Raw genomic sequence first — 24,018 nt, 5'->3', positions numbered from 1 at the left:
TGACCTCAGATTATGCCGACTTTTTAATAGAACTAAGGAAAATAGCTGATATGTTCCTTCAGAGGGGTTATCCTAGGTGGCTAGTTACGGATGTAACTGAATATGTAAAGAAAGAATGGGGTAAGAAATATACACCCCTTTTAGGTGCAGGACCCCTTAGTGAACAAAACAACAAAAAAGAAAAGGCTGCAGAAGAAGAAAATGTAGAATACAACAGAGCCTGTATAGTACAATATACTCCATGGAATAGAGAGGTAAAGAATATTATTACCAATAATTGGAGTATATTTAAGACCGACAGGAAATTAGTAGAAATAGTAGGAAATGTACCTAAGTTTGTGGCCAGGAATGGGCCAAATATGAAAAATGAGATAGAAAAGAAAAAAGGAAATGAAGGGGAAGCAGGTGTCCCTGGGGGAACATCCAGTTGTGGCACCTGTAACCAATGTAGGTACATTACAAAGAAGAATAGTCTTATGTTGGATGATTCAAATCACACAAAAATTATTTTTAAAAAAGGTAATTGTAGGACAAAACATATAGTTTACCTTGCCTACTGTACAAAGTGTTCCTGTTATTACATCGGGAAGACCGACAGATGTCTCCGACAAAGGATTTATGATCATTATTACAATATTAAAAAGCAAGATACCAGGAATGCATTATGGAGACACATTGCACAGTCAAATGGTTGTAATGAGTTTTATTTTGGTATATTAGATGTGGCCAAGGAGAATCCAAGGGGTGGATGTATTAAAAAGAAACTTGCTGAACTTGAGGCTAGATGGCAAATCAGACTAAATGCCTCTACTCCCCCTGGACTTAATGACCATATATCCATTAAACCCATCCTAGAGAATTTAGCAAAATAAAAGAAGTAAAGTGTAATTGTACATAAAAGAAGTTCAAACCACACACAATGGTACATTTCATATGTCAGAAGTTTTATTATTAATATTAAGTTTTATTATTAATATCAACTTCAAATTGTTTTAATAGTAGTACTTATATTATTGTATTGGAGAAATGTATTAAAATTGTTAAGAATAGTTGTTTAAAGTAAAAAAAATAGGACAGTATTATATGAATATGCACACTGGCACTTTAAATATTAATTGTATAAATGACGTAGTAATTGGTTTTTAAAAAAAAGTATTTAAGCAATGGAGTAATGTTTTAGAACTGTTCTGAAGAAGTCTATATAATTTAGATGAAAGCGCTCAACTGAATTTTATTTGTATTAAATAAGTGTTTTACTTCCAGTGTGGGTCGGTGTGGAACTTTGTACGGGTTGAGGAACAAGCTGCTTTATTTATAATCTCAAAATATTGAAATATTGAATGTCAGTATCTCGAGACTATAAAGCCGAAAAACCAAAATACCGAAACCCCAAAAGCGTGAAATTCAAAGTAGCAAATGTAAACACACCATACACTACACAACACATACACTTTCCTACCCACATTACAACAAATAAAACACACACACACACACAACAATACAAATACACAAACCTACACTATGTATAAGCTGCACCCCCCACACCCCCGCTACTTATATATACTAACTCCGAGATCGCACCAAACAGAAAAAGACAGTAAACTCACCACTACACATCCCCTCACACACACACACACACATCACAAATGTACAAACACCACCACTGTCAACACTTACACACTCATACTCTTACCTACCTACCCTAACCCACACCTAAAACTTCCGAACACACTCACATACACTCAAATCCCTACCCTAAACCCTTAAAAAATTCACTTACTTTAATCTCCAACCATATCTACACACCAAACCGTAAATCAGAACACAGTATATATATCACATCACGTAGCGCACCACCACAACCGCAAAACCGGCAACATTTCCGGGTTCGCGGTTATGGGGTTTCGCTATTTCAGAAGTTCAGCTTTATAGTCCCGAGATACTGCAATTCGATATTTCAGTATTTCAAGATTATAAGGTGAATTCCAATCTGACAGAGTTAGAGGTGTTTTGTAATGGAGAGTGCGCAAACATTGGCAAGTCAAGATGTGCCATGCTGATAAACACCTTCCCAAGAGGACTGCATACTGTGATTAAATCAATAGTTGCTTTGACAGAGTATTACTTTAAGGGTGTGTACACACATCCAACCAGTCTATTGGACCTTTTTAGGTTACCAGATGTTACCTGTAACTGCTGTGCATGTTCTTCAGTTGGATTGCACAGGTTATATGTCATGTGAAATGATGGCAATGTTATGACCTGATTTCTGAGGTCTAATGTGATATATCACGAAAACCTGGCATGCTAACAGGTGTGTGTTCACTTACTATATCCACTGTAAGCTTGGGAAGTTTGAGTAACTGGCTTTGTTTTAAAATACATGTACTGCAGGTTATGCAGTCTGCACCTCCAATTAGGACATGACTTAGTGGCACCAATCCACAGGCCAACCCAGTAATGTGTCAGACAAACACAGGAGTTATGAGGAACAGACCAAACATATGAGCCACACATGTACACATTCAGCAAAACCCTGTACAGTTGGGGGTATGTTCTGTAGGAGTTGCCACAGTGCTATACATGTGAACAGCCATGGTTTACATGGGTGCAGTGTGTGTTAGGTGAAAGGCCATCACCTATTAACAATACTCACGTATCCCAGAGGTGCATATTAGTAGTAACGGTAACTGGAAAGAGCTGCACTGCATGATGCTGAGGGTCCATCCAGAGTGTGTATGTTATTGTCTGTGTGTTGTGAATGCCCCCAGATGGCTAATGTGAGATCTGTGTAATGCATTTGAGGCACCTCACCTGTGTGTGTGTGTGTGTGTGTGTGTGTGTGTGTGTGTGTGTGTGTGTGTGTGTACCAGCAAACCTTATAGTGCCAGTAGTAATTTACATATGTTGTTTTTCCCTCACAGGTGGACATGGTGGCCACGGTCCCCCCTACTCTGATTCTGATGTCAGTGTCTCTGCAGACTCTGACTATGATGATACTCATATTGAGGCACAGGTGGGGTTGTCAGGGGCTGAATCTGTGCCATCAGTTGGCATCCCACTAGTGTCAACCCAGTCCCCGCACACAGTCACAATGCCCACACATACCCTGTCACCAGTGGTCATAGATAATGAACAGTTGGTGGGTGGTAGCATGGAACAGGCTACTGTGGTGACTATGGCAAGTGAGGATGCAGGCACTAGCCATATCCAGAGTGCTGGAAAGATCCCACACAGACAGATGGGCAGGGGTGCTTGGAAGAAGATAACAGCCCATCATGCCCCTGTAGTAAGTGCCATGGTATGTTTCAAGCTGTTATGGGGACACAGGCATGTAATGAATGTAATACCAGGCATACATGCAGGGTCGAGGATGAGCACGTCCTGGGTGTCTGTGGCAATATGAACTCACTTCAGCCATCTGTGAGTATACTGGGGTCATGGATAGGTGGTGGGGGGAGACCTTGGCACTCCTCAACCGTGGAATATCTGTGCTTGAGTATGTGGTGGACACTGCCCAGAAGCCATGTGACTGTAGGGCAACACCATGATCAGCTGAGGGTCTACGTGGCCATGCACCATCACATTCCCATGCTGGCAGAACCACCAGCACTACTGAAGGGGGTGTGCTGTCCACACCACGATGCAGCAGGCCATGGGCACGTGATCCTGTACAGTCATGGACATGGATCCAGCAGGCAGTAGTCACCAGTGGGGAGTAGTACTGCATCTAAACTCAGCCCTGGTGGTGCCGGTGATACCCTCGGCAGGCCCAGTTTCCATGTCCATGGCCAGAGACGGTAAACTGTACACTCTGCCATGTACGGCACACAGCTGTCCAAAATACTCCTGTGTAGGGTGCCCACATGGCGTGACTGTGTGCATACAAACACACACACACATCACCATCAATAAAGTCACCTCCACACACACACCACCCCTGCACTGCCCATTTAATGAATACCCCCAAACACACAAACATGATGTCAACCATGTGGCCCAGCCTAGGCTTCTGGCAAACCCACACAACACCTTGTGCATATGATATATGTGCCACATCCATGCCATCCATACCATCGATGCAGGAAAATGCTTATATAAGTCTGATGCACAAGGTGATTTTAGTAGAGTGTAGCTATTTGATACTGTGTACGGTGCTGTCATCTGGCATTTGTAATGGGTGCACATCAGAGTGTGTGTGTACTTTTTCAGCCATGATACATTATTGGTGTTAGTAACACTAAGCAAGTGTGTTCTCACATGCTGTATTCTGTTTGTGTTTCAGGTGTCTGAGTGTCAGCAGGATGTTGCCCTGCAGACATCACCAACAAGGGGTATGGCAGTGTAGTAACACATCGATCATGTCATTGTCGGGGTACAGCTGTAGCTGCACACATTTCACAGGTCTATGTAACAGTTCTTGAATGTACCTCACAGCTTATAGGGCTAAGGGGTTGTATCTCAGTCTATGGTGGTTGACATCAGCCCTAGTATAGTGGACAATGGTTAAGTGTGGTGGATGGAACACACCTCAGATTGTTAATGCCTTCAACCCCAGAGGATATTGTGTCCACCAAACACACAGAAAATACTGTTCACACACACACATGCATGCATAGGCTCACAGTTGCCAGTGTTGTGTTTGGAACCCTTACACAGCAAGTTGTGGTACCACACTTTTATGTGGTTATTGCAGGTGGCACTGGACTACTAGTGTGATAAGTGTTACAAGCTACCTGTAAGGTGAATATTATCATGTGGCCTTGTGGGGTAAGGCAATGGTGGCTGTACTAGGTGTGAGAGTACTCATAATAGTGTCGCATTCAAGAATACACACTAAGAACCACTGCTATACACACCAATGCACGTGCACACACACACACACACACACACACACACACACACACACACACACACACACACACACACACACACACACACACACACACACACACACACACATATGCACACACACACACGCACACACACAAACACACACAGACACGCAGACACACACACACACACATACACACACACACGTGCGCGCGCGCGCAGACACACACATGCAGTACTGACATTAGTAGACCAACCTATGTTGTTATTAGTACCATACTATTCCATACTGTTGCACAGGGCTTATAGGGCTGAAGAGTGTCTACAGATACCACTACAGTTGATGTGAACAGCGGACCTCATACAGTAGACTTAGGAATATGTACTGTGTGTACAATGGCATAAAATATAAATCCATGCCCATCCAATGGATGTTGTTCACACACAAACACACACGATACTCTTCTGTCACACACATCTGCCAGGACTGAGATTAGAACTCCCACCTATCTATTTATTGTTATTACATTTGTTACACATTTATCACACACGCCACAGAGATTATGGGGTGACACTTGTCCAAAGGTACTTCTAAAGCGAGGGACATCACCAGGCCTTGCAAATTATGACAATGTGTGATGGTCTGGGTGTGAAAGGCCACAGAACACTGTAACCAACACATATATACACAATAATACACACACACATTTGCCAGGATTTATATTAGTACCTCTAGCTATGTGGTTATTGGCATTATAGAGTCATGCAGTTACCACACACCACAGAGCTTATAGGTTATGGAGTGTCCCAAGGTACCTACATAGTGAATAACATCTACAGCATTTGTAAGGTATGGCAATGGCAGTTGTACTGGGTAAGACGGGCCACCAACTACTTTCACCCACATGTTTACACACTCACAAACACTGTCAAACACACTAATGCACATTCACATTCACACACACACACACACACACACACACACACACACACACACACACACACACGCACACACACACACACTTGACAGTACTGAGATCCACAGGCTGAAAGAGTCATAGGTGAGTATGTGGCAAATGGCCATAGAGGCTTTACAAAGCTAGCCCATGGGAATACACTGGCATCATGCCACCTGACAATACTCCCCAGTGTATCTACCGAGTATAGTCACTGGAGTGATCCCCAGGGTGGTATTCTATTCCCCAGCCACTCCTCCTGATTTCTCTTGAATAAGGCTAGTGATGTGCTTGGCTTGACATGTATGTGGCATCTATTCCATGGCATAGCCAGTCTCTGGGTTGTGAACCTGTCCCTCCAGCATGTCTCATTGATTGTGAGGATAGGGTTGAGGTATCTGGGACATGTTGTGTGCACAGATTGGTTTCCTCAAATGTAGCATTCCTAACAGGGTTGGGTCAGACATGGCTGTGTATGTCAGGAAGAGATCGCACCTAAGTAGCCAATATGAGACAGAGATTCATTGCAGTTGTTGGAGTCTGTCCATATGGGGCAAGTGTGTAGTACCTAAGATCCTCTTTGTGAGGTATATTTGCAGCCTCTCCTGTTGTTGAAGGTGTCCAGTGGGGTATATGGCAAATGGGCCAAAGTACACATTGATTAGCCTACTGAGGGGGGTGTACAGGGAAATGCTGTCCTTTTACTTCCCGGATTCAACACCCTGAGTCAGGAGAAGTGACACATGGAAGGACTTTCAGAAGACAGTGGCACCGTGGTGGTCACCATAGAGCTCATTATCAATGTGTGTTCTCAGTTCTGTTATACCAACATCAGTGCTCAGTGGACTACCATCAATTACTACTTTATGGGAACCATGTCGTACCCAAAGGGGATGGCGGAACATCATCTGGCAATGAGCTTATGTCCAGGGTTCTGACAACAGTCATAGGTCTCAGAGAGTCCTTTATGAAGGATGTCAACCTCACGTGCGGGGGGGGGGTAATAATAGCACCCACCTTGTAGTCATCTGCAAACATTGTCAGCCAGGGGCACCTTTGTATTGGGCTGGTCCTCAGAGGTGTGGATCCCAAACATGAAGTAACCCAGGTCCACAACCTGTGGGACTTCACTCATGACTGTTCAGTAGTCTGACATGCAGTCTGCTGCTTTCACATTTTGGGTTATATCTGTGAGCTGGTTTGCAGGCCACCTACTGATGTAGGGGTGGTGGCCTACCTGAGTGTGTCTGTGTATGATTCCTGAGTGAGGAGTGATATCCAAGGATTAGATGGGCAGCCTATCTTGTTATCTATCCCATACTGTCACATAGTTATTGCACATGGCACAATGCTTATAGGGCTGCAGAGTGACTACAGGTCCCTCTACAGTGGATGACAACTGTAGGCCTGGTAATGTGGACACTGGGACATGTACTGGGTGGCCAACACCAAAAAGTATCAAACCCACCCCCAATGGATATGGTTCTCGCACAAACACAACACCCCCCCATAGACAGGATACTGTTCACACACACATACTTGCCCGGACTGAGATTAGAATCCCTACCTATTTTCTGCTATTACAGTGCTACACATGTATCACATGCACCACAGAGCTTATAGGGTGAAGGTTGTCCAAAGGTACTTCTAATGTGAGGAACATCACCAGCCCTTGTAAAGTATGGCAATGAGTGATGTACTAGGTGAGAAAGGCCACAAAATACTTTGAACTACACATATACACACATATATTTGCCAGAACTGGAACTAGAACTCCTACCTAAATAGTTATTTGTACTATAGTAATACACAGTTATCGCACATGCCTCAGAGCGTATGGAGCTGAGGCCTGATGAAAGGGACTTCTAAGGTGACTGATATCTGCAGGACTGCTAAAGTAGGTACAGGTGAAGTGTACTGGCTTTGAATGGATCCAAAAGCTTTAACTTTTAAACACATACACACTTTTATATTTGCCAGGACACAGATTAGAACTCCTACCTAACTAGCTATTTGTATTATAGTGTTACACAGTTACCACATGTGCCACTGAGCTTACAAGGCTGAGACTTTATGAAAGGGACTTCTAAGGTGACTGATATCTGCAGGATTGCTAAAGTATGGAAAGGAGACGTGCACTGGGTTTCAATGGACCCAAAACCTTTAACTTCTAAACACACACACTTTTACATTTGCCAGGACTGAAATTATAATTCCTAACTAGTTATTTGTACTATAGTGTTACACAGTTATCGTACACACCACAGAGCTTATGGGGCTGATGCCTGATGAAAGGGACTTCTATGGTGACAGACATCTCCAGGACTGCAAAGTAGGGCAATAGGAAGTGCACTGGGCGGGGAAGGCTTGTTCATTCCTAGATCCTACTGACATTTCTCTAAGTGTATGAGCATGCCCAGTGTGACCTTCTATAGTACATGTAGGACTCCATTCCAGGGATTGTTGTACTCCAGTCTGGTTTGTTTTGTGCTACATCCATACCTCTCAACCTGTTGGTGCAGAATATCTGGAAATAGCCTATCAAAATGTGGAGACAATGGGCCATACGGTGATTGTGACTCTTTCTCTCAGTAATGTATGGATTGCTAGGGTTACAGGGCTTCTTTTAGCAGACATCTGACATATATGCCATTTGACACAGGCATGTAATGTTTCAGTACCTCATAACATACCTCCTCAAATCATCACAGTGACCTGCCAGAGGAATACAGGATGGATGATGCACACACCAAAATTATGGGCCAAATGGTAGGCATTCTTGCACAATCCAGCCTGTTGAGAGGTGTGCCTATGAGCAATTGACTGTTAGAGCTGTGGAAATGGTCCAGCACCTTGGTGATATATTACAATGGTGAAATCTCTGTGATTTCTGTTCTGGCCTGGTCTGATTTCCAGTCCACGGTTGGGTAATATAAGTCAGACAGGATCAGGGTGACAGGCAGACTCCGGATAAATTTGTAGGGAAAAATATATGGGGGGGGGTCAGATATGTTTGCCTATAGCTACCAGTACTTTGCATAGGGGTCTTCTCAAAGGTTGACTGCACTTGGAGGATCTTGTGTGTATCAGACTGTTTGACCAGCCTGGAGATGTGCGTGTGTCTCACATATATGTATGGCCCACCTCATTTTGCTTGGATGGCCACATTTTGGGGTCAGGATGTTGTATAGAATGAGTGATCAGGGAAGGGTGTGTTACTCCCCATGCCTATGGGCTAGGGTTCTGTGGGTGCAGACATGTCATCATCTTCCAGTGTTAGGACTGCCTGCAATGAGTGCATTCCCATATTTAGACTCCTATCCCTGCCTGTCAACTGTACAGAGTATCACAGAATGTCCAGATTCATGACTCATATAGCTTGTTGGTTACCCAAACGAGTGTGGTTTTCAAGGAAAAGTGTTTTGGCAGTCAGTCAAGGTTGAAGTCAGACATTACTGACAGTTGACATTGCAGTTTCAGACTTCATACCCGACAGACATTCCGTGCTACTACAATCATTCCATCAACTTTATAACATTATTAGAGTGGTATTTCAAAGGTGTCCTTCTCTTTGGACCTTTTTCACTCCATTATTCATGGCTTTGTCTAGATTTCTGGCTCTCTGACACTGGCAAGTTTTCTCCTAGCAGTTAGCAACATGGCCTTTGCATTTTGTAGACTGTGTTATGTTGGTGTTATGGACCTCATGACACTCCCTAACAGGGCACTGTGGGTGAGGCATGGGCATTTGCTACAGGCCTGTAGGCCAGGTGTGACAGATGCAGGCCATCTGTAGCAAGGCAGTGCATTCTGATGATCATATGTTCCCAGGCTGCCGGCAATGGACAACCCTGGGATGGCAACAGTAAGTTAACTGTGGGTGTTACTGACAAATGCTTTCTGTTTGTGTTAAGCCATCACTCTAGTTGACAGCTGGATGCTGCTTAAGGCTAGGGACATGTTAATGCATTTCTATGGGACTATGGGGTGACACATCTGTACACAATACACATTTGCAAAGACTGTCTGATATTTGCTTAACATTTTGGTCCCATTTAGCATAGTGGTGTGCCCTATCTTTGAGACTACAGGCATAACAGTATCAACCGCAGGTCAGATTGTTCTGGCATAAACATTTGTAGTTTCAGACTTCTTACTGCCAGACCTGCTGTGATATCACCGTGAAAAGTCTGTAGGTGGGGATTTCATGGATGTTGCCATGTTGGGACCTTTGCCAGAAATTTCTGTATGGTTGTCTACAACTGATCTGCTGGGTAAGGCTGGGGGTGGGTATGGAACCCCCACTTTGACATCCATGCATGTGACCTATGACCCCCCAAGTTATTTGGCTCACCACATATACTGCAGTGGTGTTTGTCAACTAGGGTGGTACTGCATAGTGTGGGTAGGCCAGTACTGGGAATACACTTTCTGCTGTCCCACAGAGCTGTCAGTTGTCTGCTGCTATCCCAGTAAGCCACCCCATTCCCTTGCATGCTTGAATCAATACCATAGATATGCTATCAGAACATTCCACTCCATTCATTTATTTTGTTAAGGAGACTGACTTACCTTGTTCCTGAGGCTGTTGTGAGGATGGTGCTTGAGGGCTGACTATGGCAGATGCATGCAGTACACTGCCAATACATGGCAAGGTATAGGTGGTGTGATGTTTGGCATCCATTTTACTGTGTGTGTGAGTCACAGAGAGAGATCAGTCCCTCTGGCCTACCTACAGTGTCAGTGTATGTTCTGTGCATTGCCTCTTTGCCAAGGACAGGGCATACTGGGCACGCCTCTGTCTGCCTACAGTGGCAGGCTGAGATGTTTCTCCTCCGAGTCCCTCTGTGCCTATGGAGACCTTGGCAATGATGGGGGGCTGTGTGGCCCTTCCCCGTTTTGTTCCTGCTGCAGCTGTTTCTGCAGAAGCATATTGTGTAGGACAGCACATACTATTAACGTGTGCACATGTGGCTGGAGAGTACTGCAAGGCTCCACCAGATATGTCAATGCAGCGGAACAGTGACTTGAGGATCCCAAACACATGTTCTATAATGATCCTGGTTTGTGCGTGTGCCTCATTATGGCATTCTTGCGTGGGTGTGTGTGGATTTCTGATGGGTGTCATCAGTCACGGCTCTAGTGCTTAGCCAGCATCCCCCACGAGATGGCCATATGGGATGTCCCTACTGGCAAATGCCTGGTACAGCTGTGATGAATGACAGATGTGGGAGTCATGATAGCTTCCAGGGCTGCCAGCACACACATTCATGATAATGCCCTGGGCATCGCATATGACCTGGCAGTTGATGGAGTGGAACCCCTTGAGGTTTAGGTAGACCTTACCCTGGTCACCAGGTGGTGCTTTGATGTGGATGTGCATGCAGTCTGTGGCACCCAGTACCTCCGGGTATTCTGCTACACAGTGGAAGAGACACACATTGCTGTTCCTCTCCTCACGGGTGCTGGGGAAGTAAATGTGCTCAGCAGCATGTGGTCGCATGGCATCCAGGAACTGGTGGAGTATCCTGGACGCAGATGCCTGTGAGACCCCTATAACATCCCAGGTAGGTCTTTGGAAAGTACCTGTAGCTAGTATTCATAAGGCTACACATACCTTGGTATCCACTGGGATGGGTTCCCCTCTGTTGGTTCTGAGTCTGAGGCATGGCTGGCACAGCTCAACAAGTTGCTGAAGTATGTCCCTGTCCACCCTGTAGCACTCTACTATCTCCAGATCAAGTAGCCTCTGGTAGGTTACCCTGGGTCTTAACACTCTTCTCCTCCTCCTTGGTCTGAGTTGGTTGTCAGCATTATCCTCCCCACCAACCTCAGTCTCTAGCACATACAGATAGAGCAAACCAACAGCAGCCCCTAACATGTTTTGTTAGGTTTATCAGTTTAAAATTCCCCCAAATGTGTACACCAGTGGTGTAGTGTTTGTGGGGAAAACCAGACTGAAAGGTATTTGCATAGTTTATAGTAGTGTGCTGGGCTGCTGCCTGTGTAATTGGCTGGTTCTGATACATTCCACCTGCCAGCTATGGTAGTTCTCCTTGACTGCCTTCCTTCTGCTGTTTCTCCTTCCCATTTCCTCCCTGTTTAAGTCCCGATGCGCACTCCACATACCCATTGCCCAATCGTAAACAGGTCTACTATTTCTTTCTTTTTTAGGCCCGGTGCTCTGCACACCCGTTTAGCTAAAGTAAACACTTTTAATTAGAACTGGCCCTCCCCTGGACGTGAACACTCTCTGCATTTCATGGAATAAGACAAAACAGTCTCAGACACACCCACTTCCTTAGCTGTGCTAAGCTAAGGGCAAACATGGGCCACTGAGCTCCAATGTGCTTACAGCAAGCAGGACACACACCCTCATCATGTTAGCTGCTCCTCCTGTCTACACGGTGGTGTTAGAGCACCTACACGGTTAGGTGCAGTATGACAGAAGAAATATGTGATTCAGTATAAATCCCCTCATTTGCATACCCCACTGCCTTACTCCATAGTTACCACACTTACACTGGGCCCTTCCCCTTAGTAACCACTACCCCCTGGTATTGTTTTCATTCTACATGCCATTGACTATAATGGTAAAATGCAGATTTCTGTAAAAATTGATTTTTCCTCCTTTTTTTTTATTTTCGGCACGATCCCATTTGCGCGCCGCTGCCCTATGCTTAAACGGCCGAGATCGGCCAAAAAATAAGTTTTATTTTAAAAAATTAAAACCATTTATCATGCCAATGGCCATATATTTGGCCAGTGGCATGCCTAATACATATAATACATGCTGTCATTCCTCCATTTTCTAATTTGCAAAAATGTGTTCAGCTAGTAACTGAACACATTTCTGCTTCTTACACTATTCTTGCAGAGATCCCTACCTGCTTACTGAATCACTAATTCACCTCATTTGCATGGTTTTCACCAGCAAATGAGGTAATTAGCATTAAGTAGTGGTGTCCATGTAGGAATAGCGTAGCAGCACTCGTGCACGTCCTGGGAGTCCTTTACTGAATCGCTCGGCGGCCATATTCCATGCAGCAGCTGCTGCACTATTCCTACACTCTGTGTAGGGTTTAATGAATCCCGGGGTTTGACTTATCCCCTGGCTAAATTTATAGATGTTAAGTTGAAAAAACATATAAAACCTTTTGAACACCTTTGTCAAGACTCATGGGTCTTTCTAAATAAACTTAAGAAAGCCAAGTTTTCCCAAAACATGATTTTACTTAGAGTGAAGTATTTAACCTCTTTAACATAATACCCGACAATGAAGGTTTGCAATCTTTCTATGATTTTCTTGTGACATCTACTAATTTTGAGAATCACAAGATCAACACCTTCAAACTCTTATGGAAACTGTACTGTCCCACAACTATGTATATTTAGACAGGCAATACTATGTATTTAAAAAAGGGTGGCTATGGGTACATCTTGTGCTCATTTTTTGCAAACATAATTAGGTTACAATGGGAGAAACCATATTGTCAACAAATTTTCATCCTCTCCAAAGTCACTATATGCCTTTACCGAGATGACATCTTTATTGTGTGGGAAGCAGGGTTAGACAAGTTAGAATTGTTCATTCAATACCTGAATAATACTTGCAAGTTTTTTTTAATTGACACACACTTGGAATTTCTCATACATTCACTACTTGGATGTTTGCATTATCAAACATATTAGGAAACAGAGAATTACCAGCAATATTTTTAGGAAGGTAACATACTCAAACAGCATGCTACATTATGAAAGTTGCCACCCCGAGTTTCAAAAGAAGGGCATAGTCAAAGGCCAATTTATTCAGTTGGCATGAATGATATCTGCGGATGAAACTTTCCACATAGAATGCCACATCCTGACATCTATGTTTAAAGCCAGAGGTTATCCTACCAGCTTGCTAGAAGCCAACCATGAGAAAGTTAAAAACAAGAGATAAGGCTTTTATGTTCTTATCATGAAATCTGAAGACAACTGGATGCCAAAGACTCACGACAGAGACAATATTAGATTTATAGTTTTGTTACTAAGTTCACCATAGATATTCCAACAATATCAGACATCTTAAGTCAAATTGCAAAATTTTTTCCAGTGTTAATAACATAACTGATAAGTTAAGGGCAGTACCTAAGTTATTTTTTTTAAAAAAGGGACAATCCTTGAAGCAATATCCAGAAAGTCAGGAGAAAGACATAAATTACACATACACAAATAAAAAGAAGGGAATGTTTGTGTGTTATTTATTTGTTCCCAATGAAAAAACATACTAGAGCAAGATAGAGTAGAGCTTTATGGCATTAATATAAGATCAAAATTCCACTGTAACTGTAACACCTCAGGGATACTATATCTTGTTCAGTGTCAAAACTGTAAAAGTTTCTAAGTGGAAAAAACAAAAAAAAATTTCAAAGAGAATTTATGAACATACATTAGAGATTAGAACTAAAAGAGACTTGAACACCCTCTACAGACACCTTTTCAATTTTCCTTCTCACGGGTTCTTATTTTTTAGTCTCGACCTGATTATACAAAACAACAGAGGTGGACCTTAAGAAGGTTTATTAGAATTTGCAGAACTGAGATGGCAAATTAAGTTAAATGCATGGACACACCCAGGTTTAAATGATGGGGTTTCCCTGGCTAGTGTCCTAAGGTTACGTTCATACAATGTATAATGCTTTTTTTTTTTAAGTTGATTTTCAGGGTGAGTTAATTAAGGTTTTTTAATGTGATTGGTGCAATTTTTACATGTGACTTGGGAGTTATTTAAATGGTATTAGATGGCTATGTACTTTATTTCTGAGGAACTCTTTTGTTATATCCAACGAAAGTGCGTAATTTTTTGTTTTTGTATAATAAACTTTTAACAGTTGGTTCCTGTTGGTCTCCATTGATTTCTGTTGGCTGGTTCACACCCTACTTGTTTTGGAACCTTTTAAAACCTATCAGGTGTCTTAGAAGCAGGAGTTGGAATCAAGAGCCTAAAATGTTGCAGAAAAAGTGTCCAATGAGACAGCAAGAACAGGAGGAACTGCGGAGGGCATGAGAGATTCCATGTGAAGGAGTTCATAATGCCTCTTCTGAACATTAGAAACCTGGGTACAGTCCCACTTAAAAGAAACTCCATCATATGGGAAACAGTATCCCCCCAAAGGAAATCTCCTCAAAAGGAGAATCTGGGAAAACAGTGTCCTCTTCCACAGAACCATAATCCAAAGGAAAGAGAATCTGGAAGAAATAGGCCAAAATTTCTTAATCAGAATCTACTTCCTTATCAAAAGAAACCTGTTTCCTAGATGTCTTAAGGGGAGTTGAAGACCAGGGGGGCAGGAACAGACTCCATGAGGGTGCTTTAAAGCCATAAGAGCATTAAACAAACCCCTGTGTGAAACCCTGCCACTCAAGCTGAGGATCCTTAGGCACAGGGGAAATATTTTCGTCTTCTGTTTCTTTTTCAAAGGGATGTCAGCCCTAAACATCTTAGGTAGTTCGGACCCCTGCCAACACTCAATCAGCGTAGTGGGAATCTCCTCCCTATCAAGAATCTGTGGAACAGCCCTATGCCCTTTGCATATAATCAGCTGTGGTTCCCCCTGAATATCTAAAACAGATATCTGCAGAGCCTCCAGGAACATGTGAGAAGCCTGGTTCATGTCAGCCTCGAAAGTAGTCATGGAAAAGGAATCTGACTGAAGAACCAGGCAATGCTCCGGACTTTCACCAGCCTGAGACAGACGTCTGGTATAAGAGGTACAGCAGAAGAATCTGAATGAACTTTCTTGGCTGCCTTCTTCGCAGACAGCTAACCCTCAGACTAGGACGACTCCACCACTGAACCTTGTGCCAACAATTTAAGATTTTGGCTGTCTAGGTAAATATCTAAAGAGGAGAAATGACTGCACAGAGTTTTAGGGACAAATGCCTGACAAATAGGACAAGATGTATGGTCATGAGAAGCACCTAAGTAAAACAAACTCTGCTTGTGACAGTCCTTAAGGGCAATCTGTCTCCCACACTGGCATTTTCCCTTCCTGGATGACATCTTCCTTTATTGTTGTTGGACTACAAGAAGAAAAACCCCAGTGGGGCACTTACATGTTAAAGGGTTGGTAACCAGCAGGGGAAAGAGTTCAGACCCAAGATCAGAGATGACATTTGGACTGGCGGTAAAGAAATTCTGATGTATGGACATCCATATGGACGGCACAGCAGTAACATTGCCTCACAGCAAGAGGTTCTCTGATTCAATTCTCAGCTGGGGTGCCTTCTGTGTGGAGTCTGCATGTCCTCCCTGCATTCATGTGGGTTTTCTCCGGGTGTTCTGGCTTCCTCCCATGTTACAAAGATGTGTGTGGAGCATTTCTCCCTGGGCCTCCTCTGAAAATTGGCTTTGTTCCAAGTCCCTCTTTCCCAGTAAATAAATGTTAAACAAAATAAAAAATAAATAATAAAAGTTTCAACAAAACACAAATTAAAGGTCATGCTGCTAAATGCGAGGAGTCTAAACATGAAACTGCACTCACTGCAAGCATTCCTAACCCTGGAAAATGCTGACATCTGTGCAGTCACAGAAATCTGGTTCAAAGCTGTGGAGAGCACCCCAGCCTTACCTGGTTATCCTATCATACATTCAGACCCCAAACTGTAGGCAGTAAAGCCAAAGGAGGTGGAGTTTCAATATACATTAAAGACATACTAACCTCCAGGCTAGTCAAACTGTATGACGCACAGGAGACTCTCCAGGTGCAGTTAACCATTGACAAGACCCCTATTCAAATCATAGCTAGTTACCGGCCTGCAAATCTGACTCAAGATGCTCAATCTGCCTATTTGGACCTGCTTGAATCTATCAAGAGTCAACTCTTTACCCTGATCCTGGGTGACTTTAATTTCCCAAATATAGACTGGAAGAACTACTCATGCCAGAACACAAATGCCCAGAGATTCCTTGATTTTGTCAATACAAATGCCTTGGAACAGGTAATCAATACCCCCACAAGGGGTGAAATATCTTCAACTTGGTATTAACCAACATGAATAACCACTGCAGCATCCCTATAGTATCATCGTCCCGGGTAAGATCCAACTACAAAGCGGTCACTTTCAAGGTCACCATCTCCCCCAACTCCCCTCTAGCTAGGATCAGACATAAAAACTTTGAAGCTGATTACAGACTCCTAAGAAATGACATAAACAGCTTCACAGCCCCTTCCCCCTCTGTAGGAACTGGCACCAATATCCAAAACTACACCAAAGCACTATACGAGCATTTATATAGATGCATGGAATCAGGAATCCCTGACATGACTAGTTCATCCTCTACAAGGAAGATTAAACCTGTCTAGTGGACGTCTGCAATAAATAAACTTTATAACAAAAGGAAAACAAATGCTGTCCAGAACCAAGGAGCAGGTGCCCAGTTGGAAGCAATGTCTCTTTAGCCTGAACAAGAAAATAGGAGCAAAGTGAAATCCTCCGCAGCAAACCTCAAGTCCAAACTGGCCACATCTACTAGAGAAAATCATAAGGCCTTCTTCACATATGTCCACAACCTCAAAGGAAGCACCCAGATCTGTTCAGAACTGGTGGTCAAAGACACCACATATACAAATGCTGTAGATATAGCAAACTTGTTGGCTGACAGATTCAACAAAAATGTTACCCCTCTGTCCCCCCATCAGTAAATCAGGACATCCCCAGTACCTGCCCCTTCCCCTTATATCTAGGAAATAGGTCATCACTACTTTCTCAAAGGAAAATAATACAGCCTCCGTGGGACCAGATAACATCCCAGGTTGCATCCTACGTGAACTCAGGCAGGAACTTGCAGCACCATCATTAGGCACCCTATTCAGCCAAAGCCTGAGTACTGGCTTTGTCCCAGCTGAGTGGAGGACAGCCAATGTCACCCCTTTACACAAAGATGGAGCATCCACTGATCCGGGAAATTACAGACCTATCAGCCTAACAAGCCTGATCTGCAAGGCCATGGAATGGATTATCATGGACCTCATTAACAAGGACATTGGCAACCTCCAAACACTTGATCTCACACAGTTTGGCCTCGTCAAGGGGAGGTCATGTCTGCTAAATCTGGTCAACTTCTTTGAGACAGTCACCAAAGCCATGGACGAGGGGAAGACGGTGCATACCTCCTACTTTGATCTGGCCAAAGCCTTTGACACTATTCCCCACTTGGGAATAACAGGCAAACTCTCTCAACTAGGCATCAATCCATATGTTACCAGATGGGTAGAAAACTGGCTCACTGATAGAACCTACACAGTCAAAATAGGGGAAGCCACCTCAAGCAGTAGACCCGTAACAAGCGGCATATCCCAGGGTTCGGTCTTGGGACCTTTATTTGGGATATACTCTTCTGAGGTGCATGCCAAAACCAGTGGGCTATGGCTGACCAAGTCTGCAGATGACTGCAAGCTGGATGCTGTCATTAATTCCCCTAGTGATGTGGACATCCTCCAAGAGGGTCTCACTCAGACAAATGACTGGTGCAAGAAACATTCGCTCAAGCTGAATACTAAAAATACATCATTATCCCCTTTGGGGAGAGTGCCATCCCCACAAATTACCACATTAATAACAACGTCCTAAGCACTGCAGCAGGGAACTCAGAAAAGCGACTACCTTCTGTATTTAAGTATCTTTGCTTTTTTTCACTTGGAATAGCTTCTGTAGCTTACCTTGAACTAGCCTGAACTGTTTTTTAACTGATTGCTGCATTATTTTAATTTTAAAATCTGCACTTAAAGTTACATTTTAGTCGAATTTGATCGAAAGTTTGCTTGTTTGTTTGTTTAATTTAACTGTGGAGGCTGCCCACTAAAGTGTGCTAGCCTGTGTAACTAATTTATCACTGTTTCTGCATTTTCTGTGTGTTTCTACCAAAAAAACAAAAAAAATAATCCTTGTTTTCCCGCCTTCCTCGACTAGTTTAGACAAGTTTACAGGCATTGCTGTATTCTGGGCTGTGGTGTAGTTCCTGTGTTGTCCATTACCTTACTTGGATAGAAGGAAGTTTCTTTGCTCACCAGTGGGAGTGGGGAGCCTTGAGCAGCCTACCTGTCCTTGGGGGAAGTGACCTCAGCACAAGAAGCTGTAGTAATTGGTTGTTTTGGACCATTTCTAGCTCTTTTGTAGTTCACTGTTTAAAATCCGCCTCTGGGCATTTTTTTTCTGGCTATACTGCTCAGACAAGCTCCACGTGGGTTTACAGAGTGGTCCTAGCAGCAGGGAACTCAGAAAAGTGACTACCTTCTGGATTTAAGTATCTTTGCTTTTTTTTCACTTGGAATAGCTTCTGTAGCTTACCTTGAACTAGCCTGAACTGTTTTTAACTGATTGCTGCATTATTTTAAAATCTGCACTTAAAGTTACATTTTAGTCGAATTTGATCAAAAGTTTGCTTGTTTGTTTGTTTAATTTAACTGTGGAGGCTGCCCACTAAAGTGTGCTAGCCTGTGTAACTAATTTATCACTGTTTCTGCATTTTCTGTGTGTTTCTACCAAAAAAAAAAACAAAAAAAAAATCCTTGTTTTCCCGCATTCCACGAATAGTTTAGACCAGTTTACAGGCATTGCTGTATTCTGGGCTGTGGTGTAGTTCCTGTGTTGTCCATTAGCTTACTTGGATAAAAGGAAGTTTCTTTGCTCACCAGTGGGAGTGGGGAGCCTTGAGCAGCCTACCTGTCCTTGGGGGAAGTGACCTCAGCACAAGAAGCTGTAGTAATTGGTTGTTTTGGACCATTTCTAGCTCTTTTGTAGTTCACTGTTTAAAATCCGCCTCTGGGCATTTTTTTCTGGCTATACTGCTCAGACAAGCTCCACGTGGGTTTACAGAGTGGTCCTAGCAGCAGGGAACTCAGAAAAGCGACTACCTTCTGGATTTAAGTATCTTTGCTTTTTTTTCACTTGGAATAGCTTCTGTAGCTTACCTTGAACTAGCCTGAACTGTTTTTTAACTGATTGCTGCATTATTTTAAAATCTGCACTTTTACATTTTAGTCGAATTTGATCGAAAGTTTGCTTGTTTGTTTGTTTAATTTAACTGTGGAGGCTGCCCAATAAAGTGTGCTAGCCTGTGTAACTAATTTATCACTGTTTCTGCATTTTCTGTGTGTTTCTACCAAAAAAAAAAAAAAAAAAAAAATAATCCTTGTTTTCCCGCCTTCCTCGACTAGTTTAGACCAGTTTACAGGCATTGCTGTATTCTGGGCTGTGGTGTAGTTCCTGTGTTGTCCATTACCTTACTTGGATAGAAGGAAGTTTCTTTGCTCACCAGTGGGAGTGGGGAGCCTTGAGCAGCCTACCTGTCATTGGGGGAAGTGACCTCAGCACAAGAAGCTGTAGTAATTGGTTGTTTTGGACCATTTCTAGCTCTTTTGTAGTTCACTGTTTAAAATCCGCGTTTGCACGGTCGTGCGCATAGCGCAGTGCCGGTTAAACAAGGTTAAACTTTTTCTGGCTCCGCCAAGTCTGCTCTTCAAATTTTCCCTTAAGGAAGCTCTACTCTCAGTATAACCAGACTACTCACTGTATTATAAGCCTAGCACTTGTTCTCAATACTTCTCTACTAAGTAAGCACTCTCGTACTAAGTAAAGCACTACATCTACTTACCACGCCTGTGATTATCCACTTCCCTTAAAGGTATACCACTCCCTTATACTGTTCTAGCATGTCGAGTGGTAGATTACTGGCGTCGTCTCCAGTTCAGCTGGTCAGTCTGGGTATCTTGAGACAATGCTACAATTGCCTCATGTACACAGACAACCCTCTCCTCCTCCCAACAAACACAAATACATGTGAGAGATGCAACTATATAGCCAAACTGGAGGCTGAACTCTCTCAACTCAGGGCTGGCATGACCAGACAGGAGGAGATGGCAACCACACACACAACAATCCCAGTCCCACATAGACCTACCACAACTGCAAACCAAACACATAAAAACACAAAGACATACTCAGAGGCTCTAATAAAAAACTTACCAAAACAACAGAGGCTCCCAAAGCAGACATCCAAAAATCCACCACCTCAAAACAAAACACATGCAACACATACTTCAATAAATCAGTGTGTCAACCAATCGCAGCCCTTAAGGCCAAACACCTTGCCTGATACACTAGTAATAGGTGACTCCATAGTCAGACACACTGATGTCCCACTGACCTGGCTGAACAAGGAGAAGGTGACTGTGAGCTGTCTATCGGGAGCTAGGATCCGCCACATAACACACGCACTCAGGTCACTCCAAAGCAAGTACAAATATGACTCCGTCATTGTCCATGTTGGTGTGAATGACCTGAGATGTACCTCCCTGGACTACATGAAAAGAGACGTAGAGGAGCTCTCCGATTATGTAGCCCAGGCTGGTATGACCCTGACCCTGAGCAGCATCTTGCCCTCACCAAGAATGATACCACAATACAAAGACAAGATGATCAGCTTTAACAATTGGCTCAAGTACTGGTGTCATTCTAAGGGGATCCAATGTCTGTCTGCCTGGGATGATATGTTGGACAAGCCACGCTGCTTCGCAAGGGATGGCTTACACCTGTCACCACTGGGCTTCCGAATATTGGCTAAGGCTCTTGCCACCCCCATAGTGCCTTTTTTAGGCAAGGCTCAAAAGACAAACCCACCTCCTTAGAAAACAAAATGGAAAAAACTAAGGGTAATGCTGCTCAACACCAGAAGTCTAAATCTCAAGATGCAGGCACTTGATGCACTCCTCAGCATGGAGAACATCGACGTCTGTGCAGTAACTGAAACCTGGTTCAAGGCTCCTGAGAGCACCTTAGCGCTACCAGGCTATACCTTGTATCATGCTTTTCGGCCCCAAAACCCGGGCCGAACCACAAAGGGAGGGGGAGTGTCCATATTCATAAAGGACACCCAAACCTCCAGGTTAGTAGCAACACATGAAGCATCAGAGACCATACAGGTGCAACTAACCATAGGCAAAACTGCTATACAACTGGTAGCATGTTACAGACCACCCTCCCAATCTCAAGAACCCCACTCAGCCTTCCTGAAGACATTGGAGGATATGAATGTATCACAAAATACCATCATACTGGGAGACTTCAACTACCCAAACATAGATTGGGTGCATTATTCTAGCCCTAATACCCTAGCCCAAAGGTTCCTGGAATTCATAAATTCAAATGCACTGGAACAACTAGTCACCTCTCCCACTAGGGGAGATAATATACTAGACCTGATCATCACAAACATGGGGACAAAATGCTCCACATCGGAAGTATACCCCTCACTAGTGAGATCTGACCACAAACTAATCACCCTGGATATACATATCCCACCTCCACCCCCAGCACAAAAGACCACAGTGAAAAACTTCTCAAAAGCAGACTTCACTCTTCTTAAGACCGGGATGATATCCTTTAAGCCCACTGTGCCAGTGGGTACCACATCCCACAATGCCGAATCCTTCACAAATGCTTTCTATGGACATCTCCAAGAATGCATGGATCATGCAATCCCAAACAAATCCAAGTCCCTCTCCACCAAATGTAAGCGTCCTGTCTGGTGGACCTCAGCCATAAACAAATTGTATAACAAAAGAAGGAAGCTACTGCACGTCAGAGCGAAATCCCATAAAGGGAAGATATCTCTGATCAACATTAGCAGAAAACTACGTTCTCTAATAAAAACATCCAAGGCAAACTTTGAGAGAAAAATCGCTAAGGACACTAAAGATAAACACAAAGCCTTCTTCAGCTATGTTAGAAACCTGGGCGGAAACCCTCAGATATGCTCAGAGTTGGTTCACAACAACAAAAAATACACTGAACCCACAGATATTGCTAACATTCTGGCTGACAGGTTCAGTGCAAATTTCTCCCCTCCTTCACCCCCAAAAGAAGAAATACTTATCCCAGCTGAATGTAATCTCCCTGTCATCTCAGATGTCCAAGTGAGAACCGCCGTAAACAAAGCAAAAAACACAGCATCAATGGGACCTGACGGTATCCCAGGGTGCGTGTTACGTGAACTCCCAAGAGGAGCTAAACCCACACATAAAAATGCTATTTAACCTTAGCCTTACTTTGGGATATGTACCTGTACACTGGCGTACAGCAACATTGGTCCCACTCCACAAGGGGGGTGCCTCTACAGACCCTGGAAACTACCGCCCCATAAGCTTAACTAGCCTGGTCTGCAAAGCTATGGAAAGAATCATTATGGAACTCATAAATAGAGACATAGGGGACCTACAGACACTTGACCCCACCCAGTTTGGCTTTGTAAAGGGCAGATCCTGCCTTTTAAACCTGGTTGACTTTTTCGAAACAGTCACTAGAGCCATTGATGAGGGCAAAGCAGTCCATACAGCATACCTGGACTTGGGTAAGGCCTTCGACACAATACCCCACTCAGGCATCATAGATAAGCTAAACAGCTTAAAAGTAAACCCTTATGTCACTAGATGGGTTGCAAACTGGCTAAAGGACAGAACCCATAAAGTTAAAATCGCTGGAGCAATGTCAGACTCAAAGCCAGTCACAAGTGGTGTCCCACAGGGATCTGTCCTGGGACCCCTCTTGTTCGGCATTTATTTCTCAGATGTTAAAGCAAACATGGGAGGGCTGTGGCTGACAAAGTTCGCAGATGACTGCAAACTAGGTGCCATAGTCGATACACCAGCAGACACACACATCCTTCAAAAAGGCCTCACTGAAATGGACAACTGGTGCCGTAGTCACGGCCTTAAACTAAATGCCAAAAAATGTATAGTCATCCCTTTTGGAAAAAACAAAGTACCCACAAATTATCACATAGACAGCAACCCACTGAGTACGGAAAAAGTAATCAGAGACCTAGGGACCCAAGTAGACTGCGACCTCTCATTTGACACCCACGTTGCCAAAGTGGTTAGAAAAACATTCTACCTTGCACACCTCATCATGAAGGAATTCACATCCAGATCCAAGGATGTCATTGTACCCCTATATTCCTCCCTCATCAGACCCATGATTGAGCACAATGCCCCATTTGGTATGTACCTCACCCGGCATTTGCAACAGCTGGAGAGACCACAAAAGTACCTCACCAAAAGGATCAAGGGTCTCAAACATATGTCTTATTCTGCCAGACTAAAGAAACTTCATCTCTATTCAGTAGCATACCGCCTGCTCAAAGGTGATCTCTGCCTGACGTACAAGGCCATGTCCAATCAGGATC

Source organism: Protopterus annectens, chromosome 15.part0 (assembly GCF_019279795.1).
Source record: "Protopterus annectens isolate FY-2018-M chromosome 15.part0, PAN1.0, whole genome shotgun sequence".
Classification (NCBI taxonomy): domain Eukaryota; kingdom Metazoa; phylum Chordata; order Ceratodontiformes; family Protopteridae; genus Protopterus; species Protopterus annectens.
The sequence above is the reverse complement of the archived record's forward strand: the minus strand, read 5'-3'. Positions refer to the sequence as shown.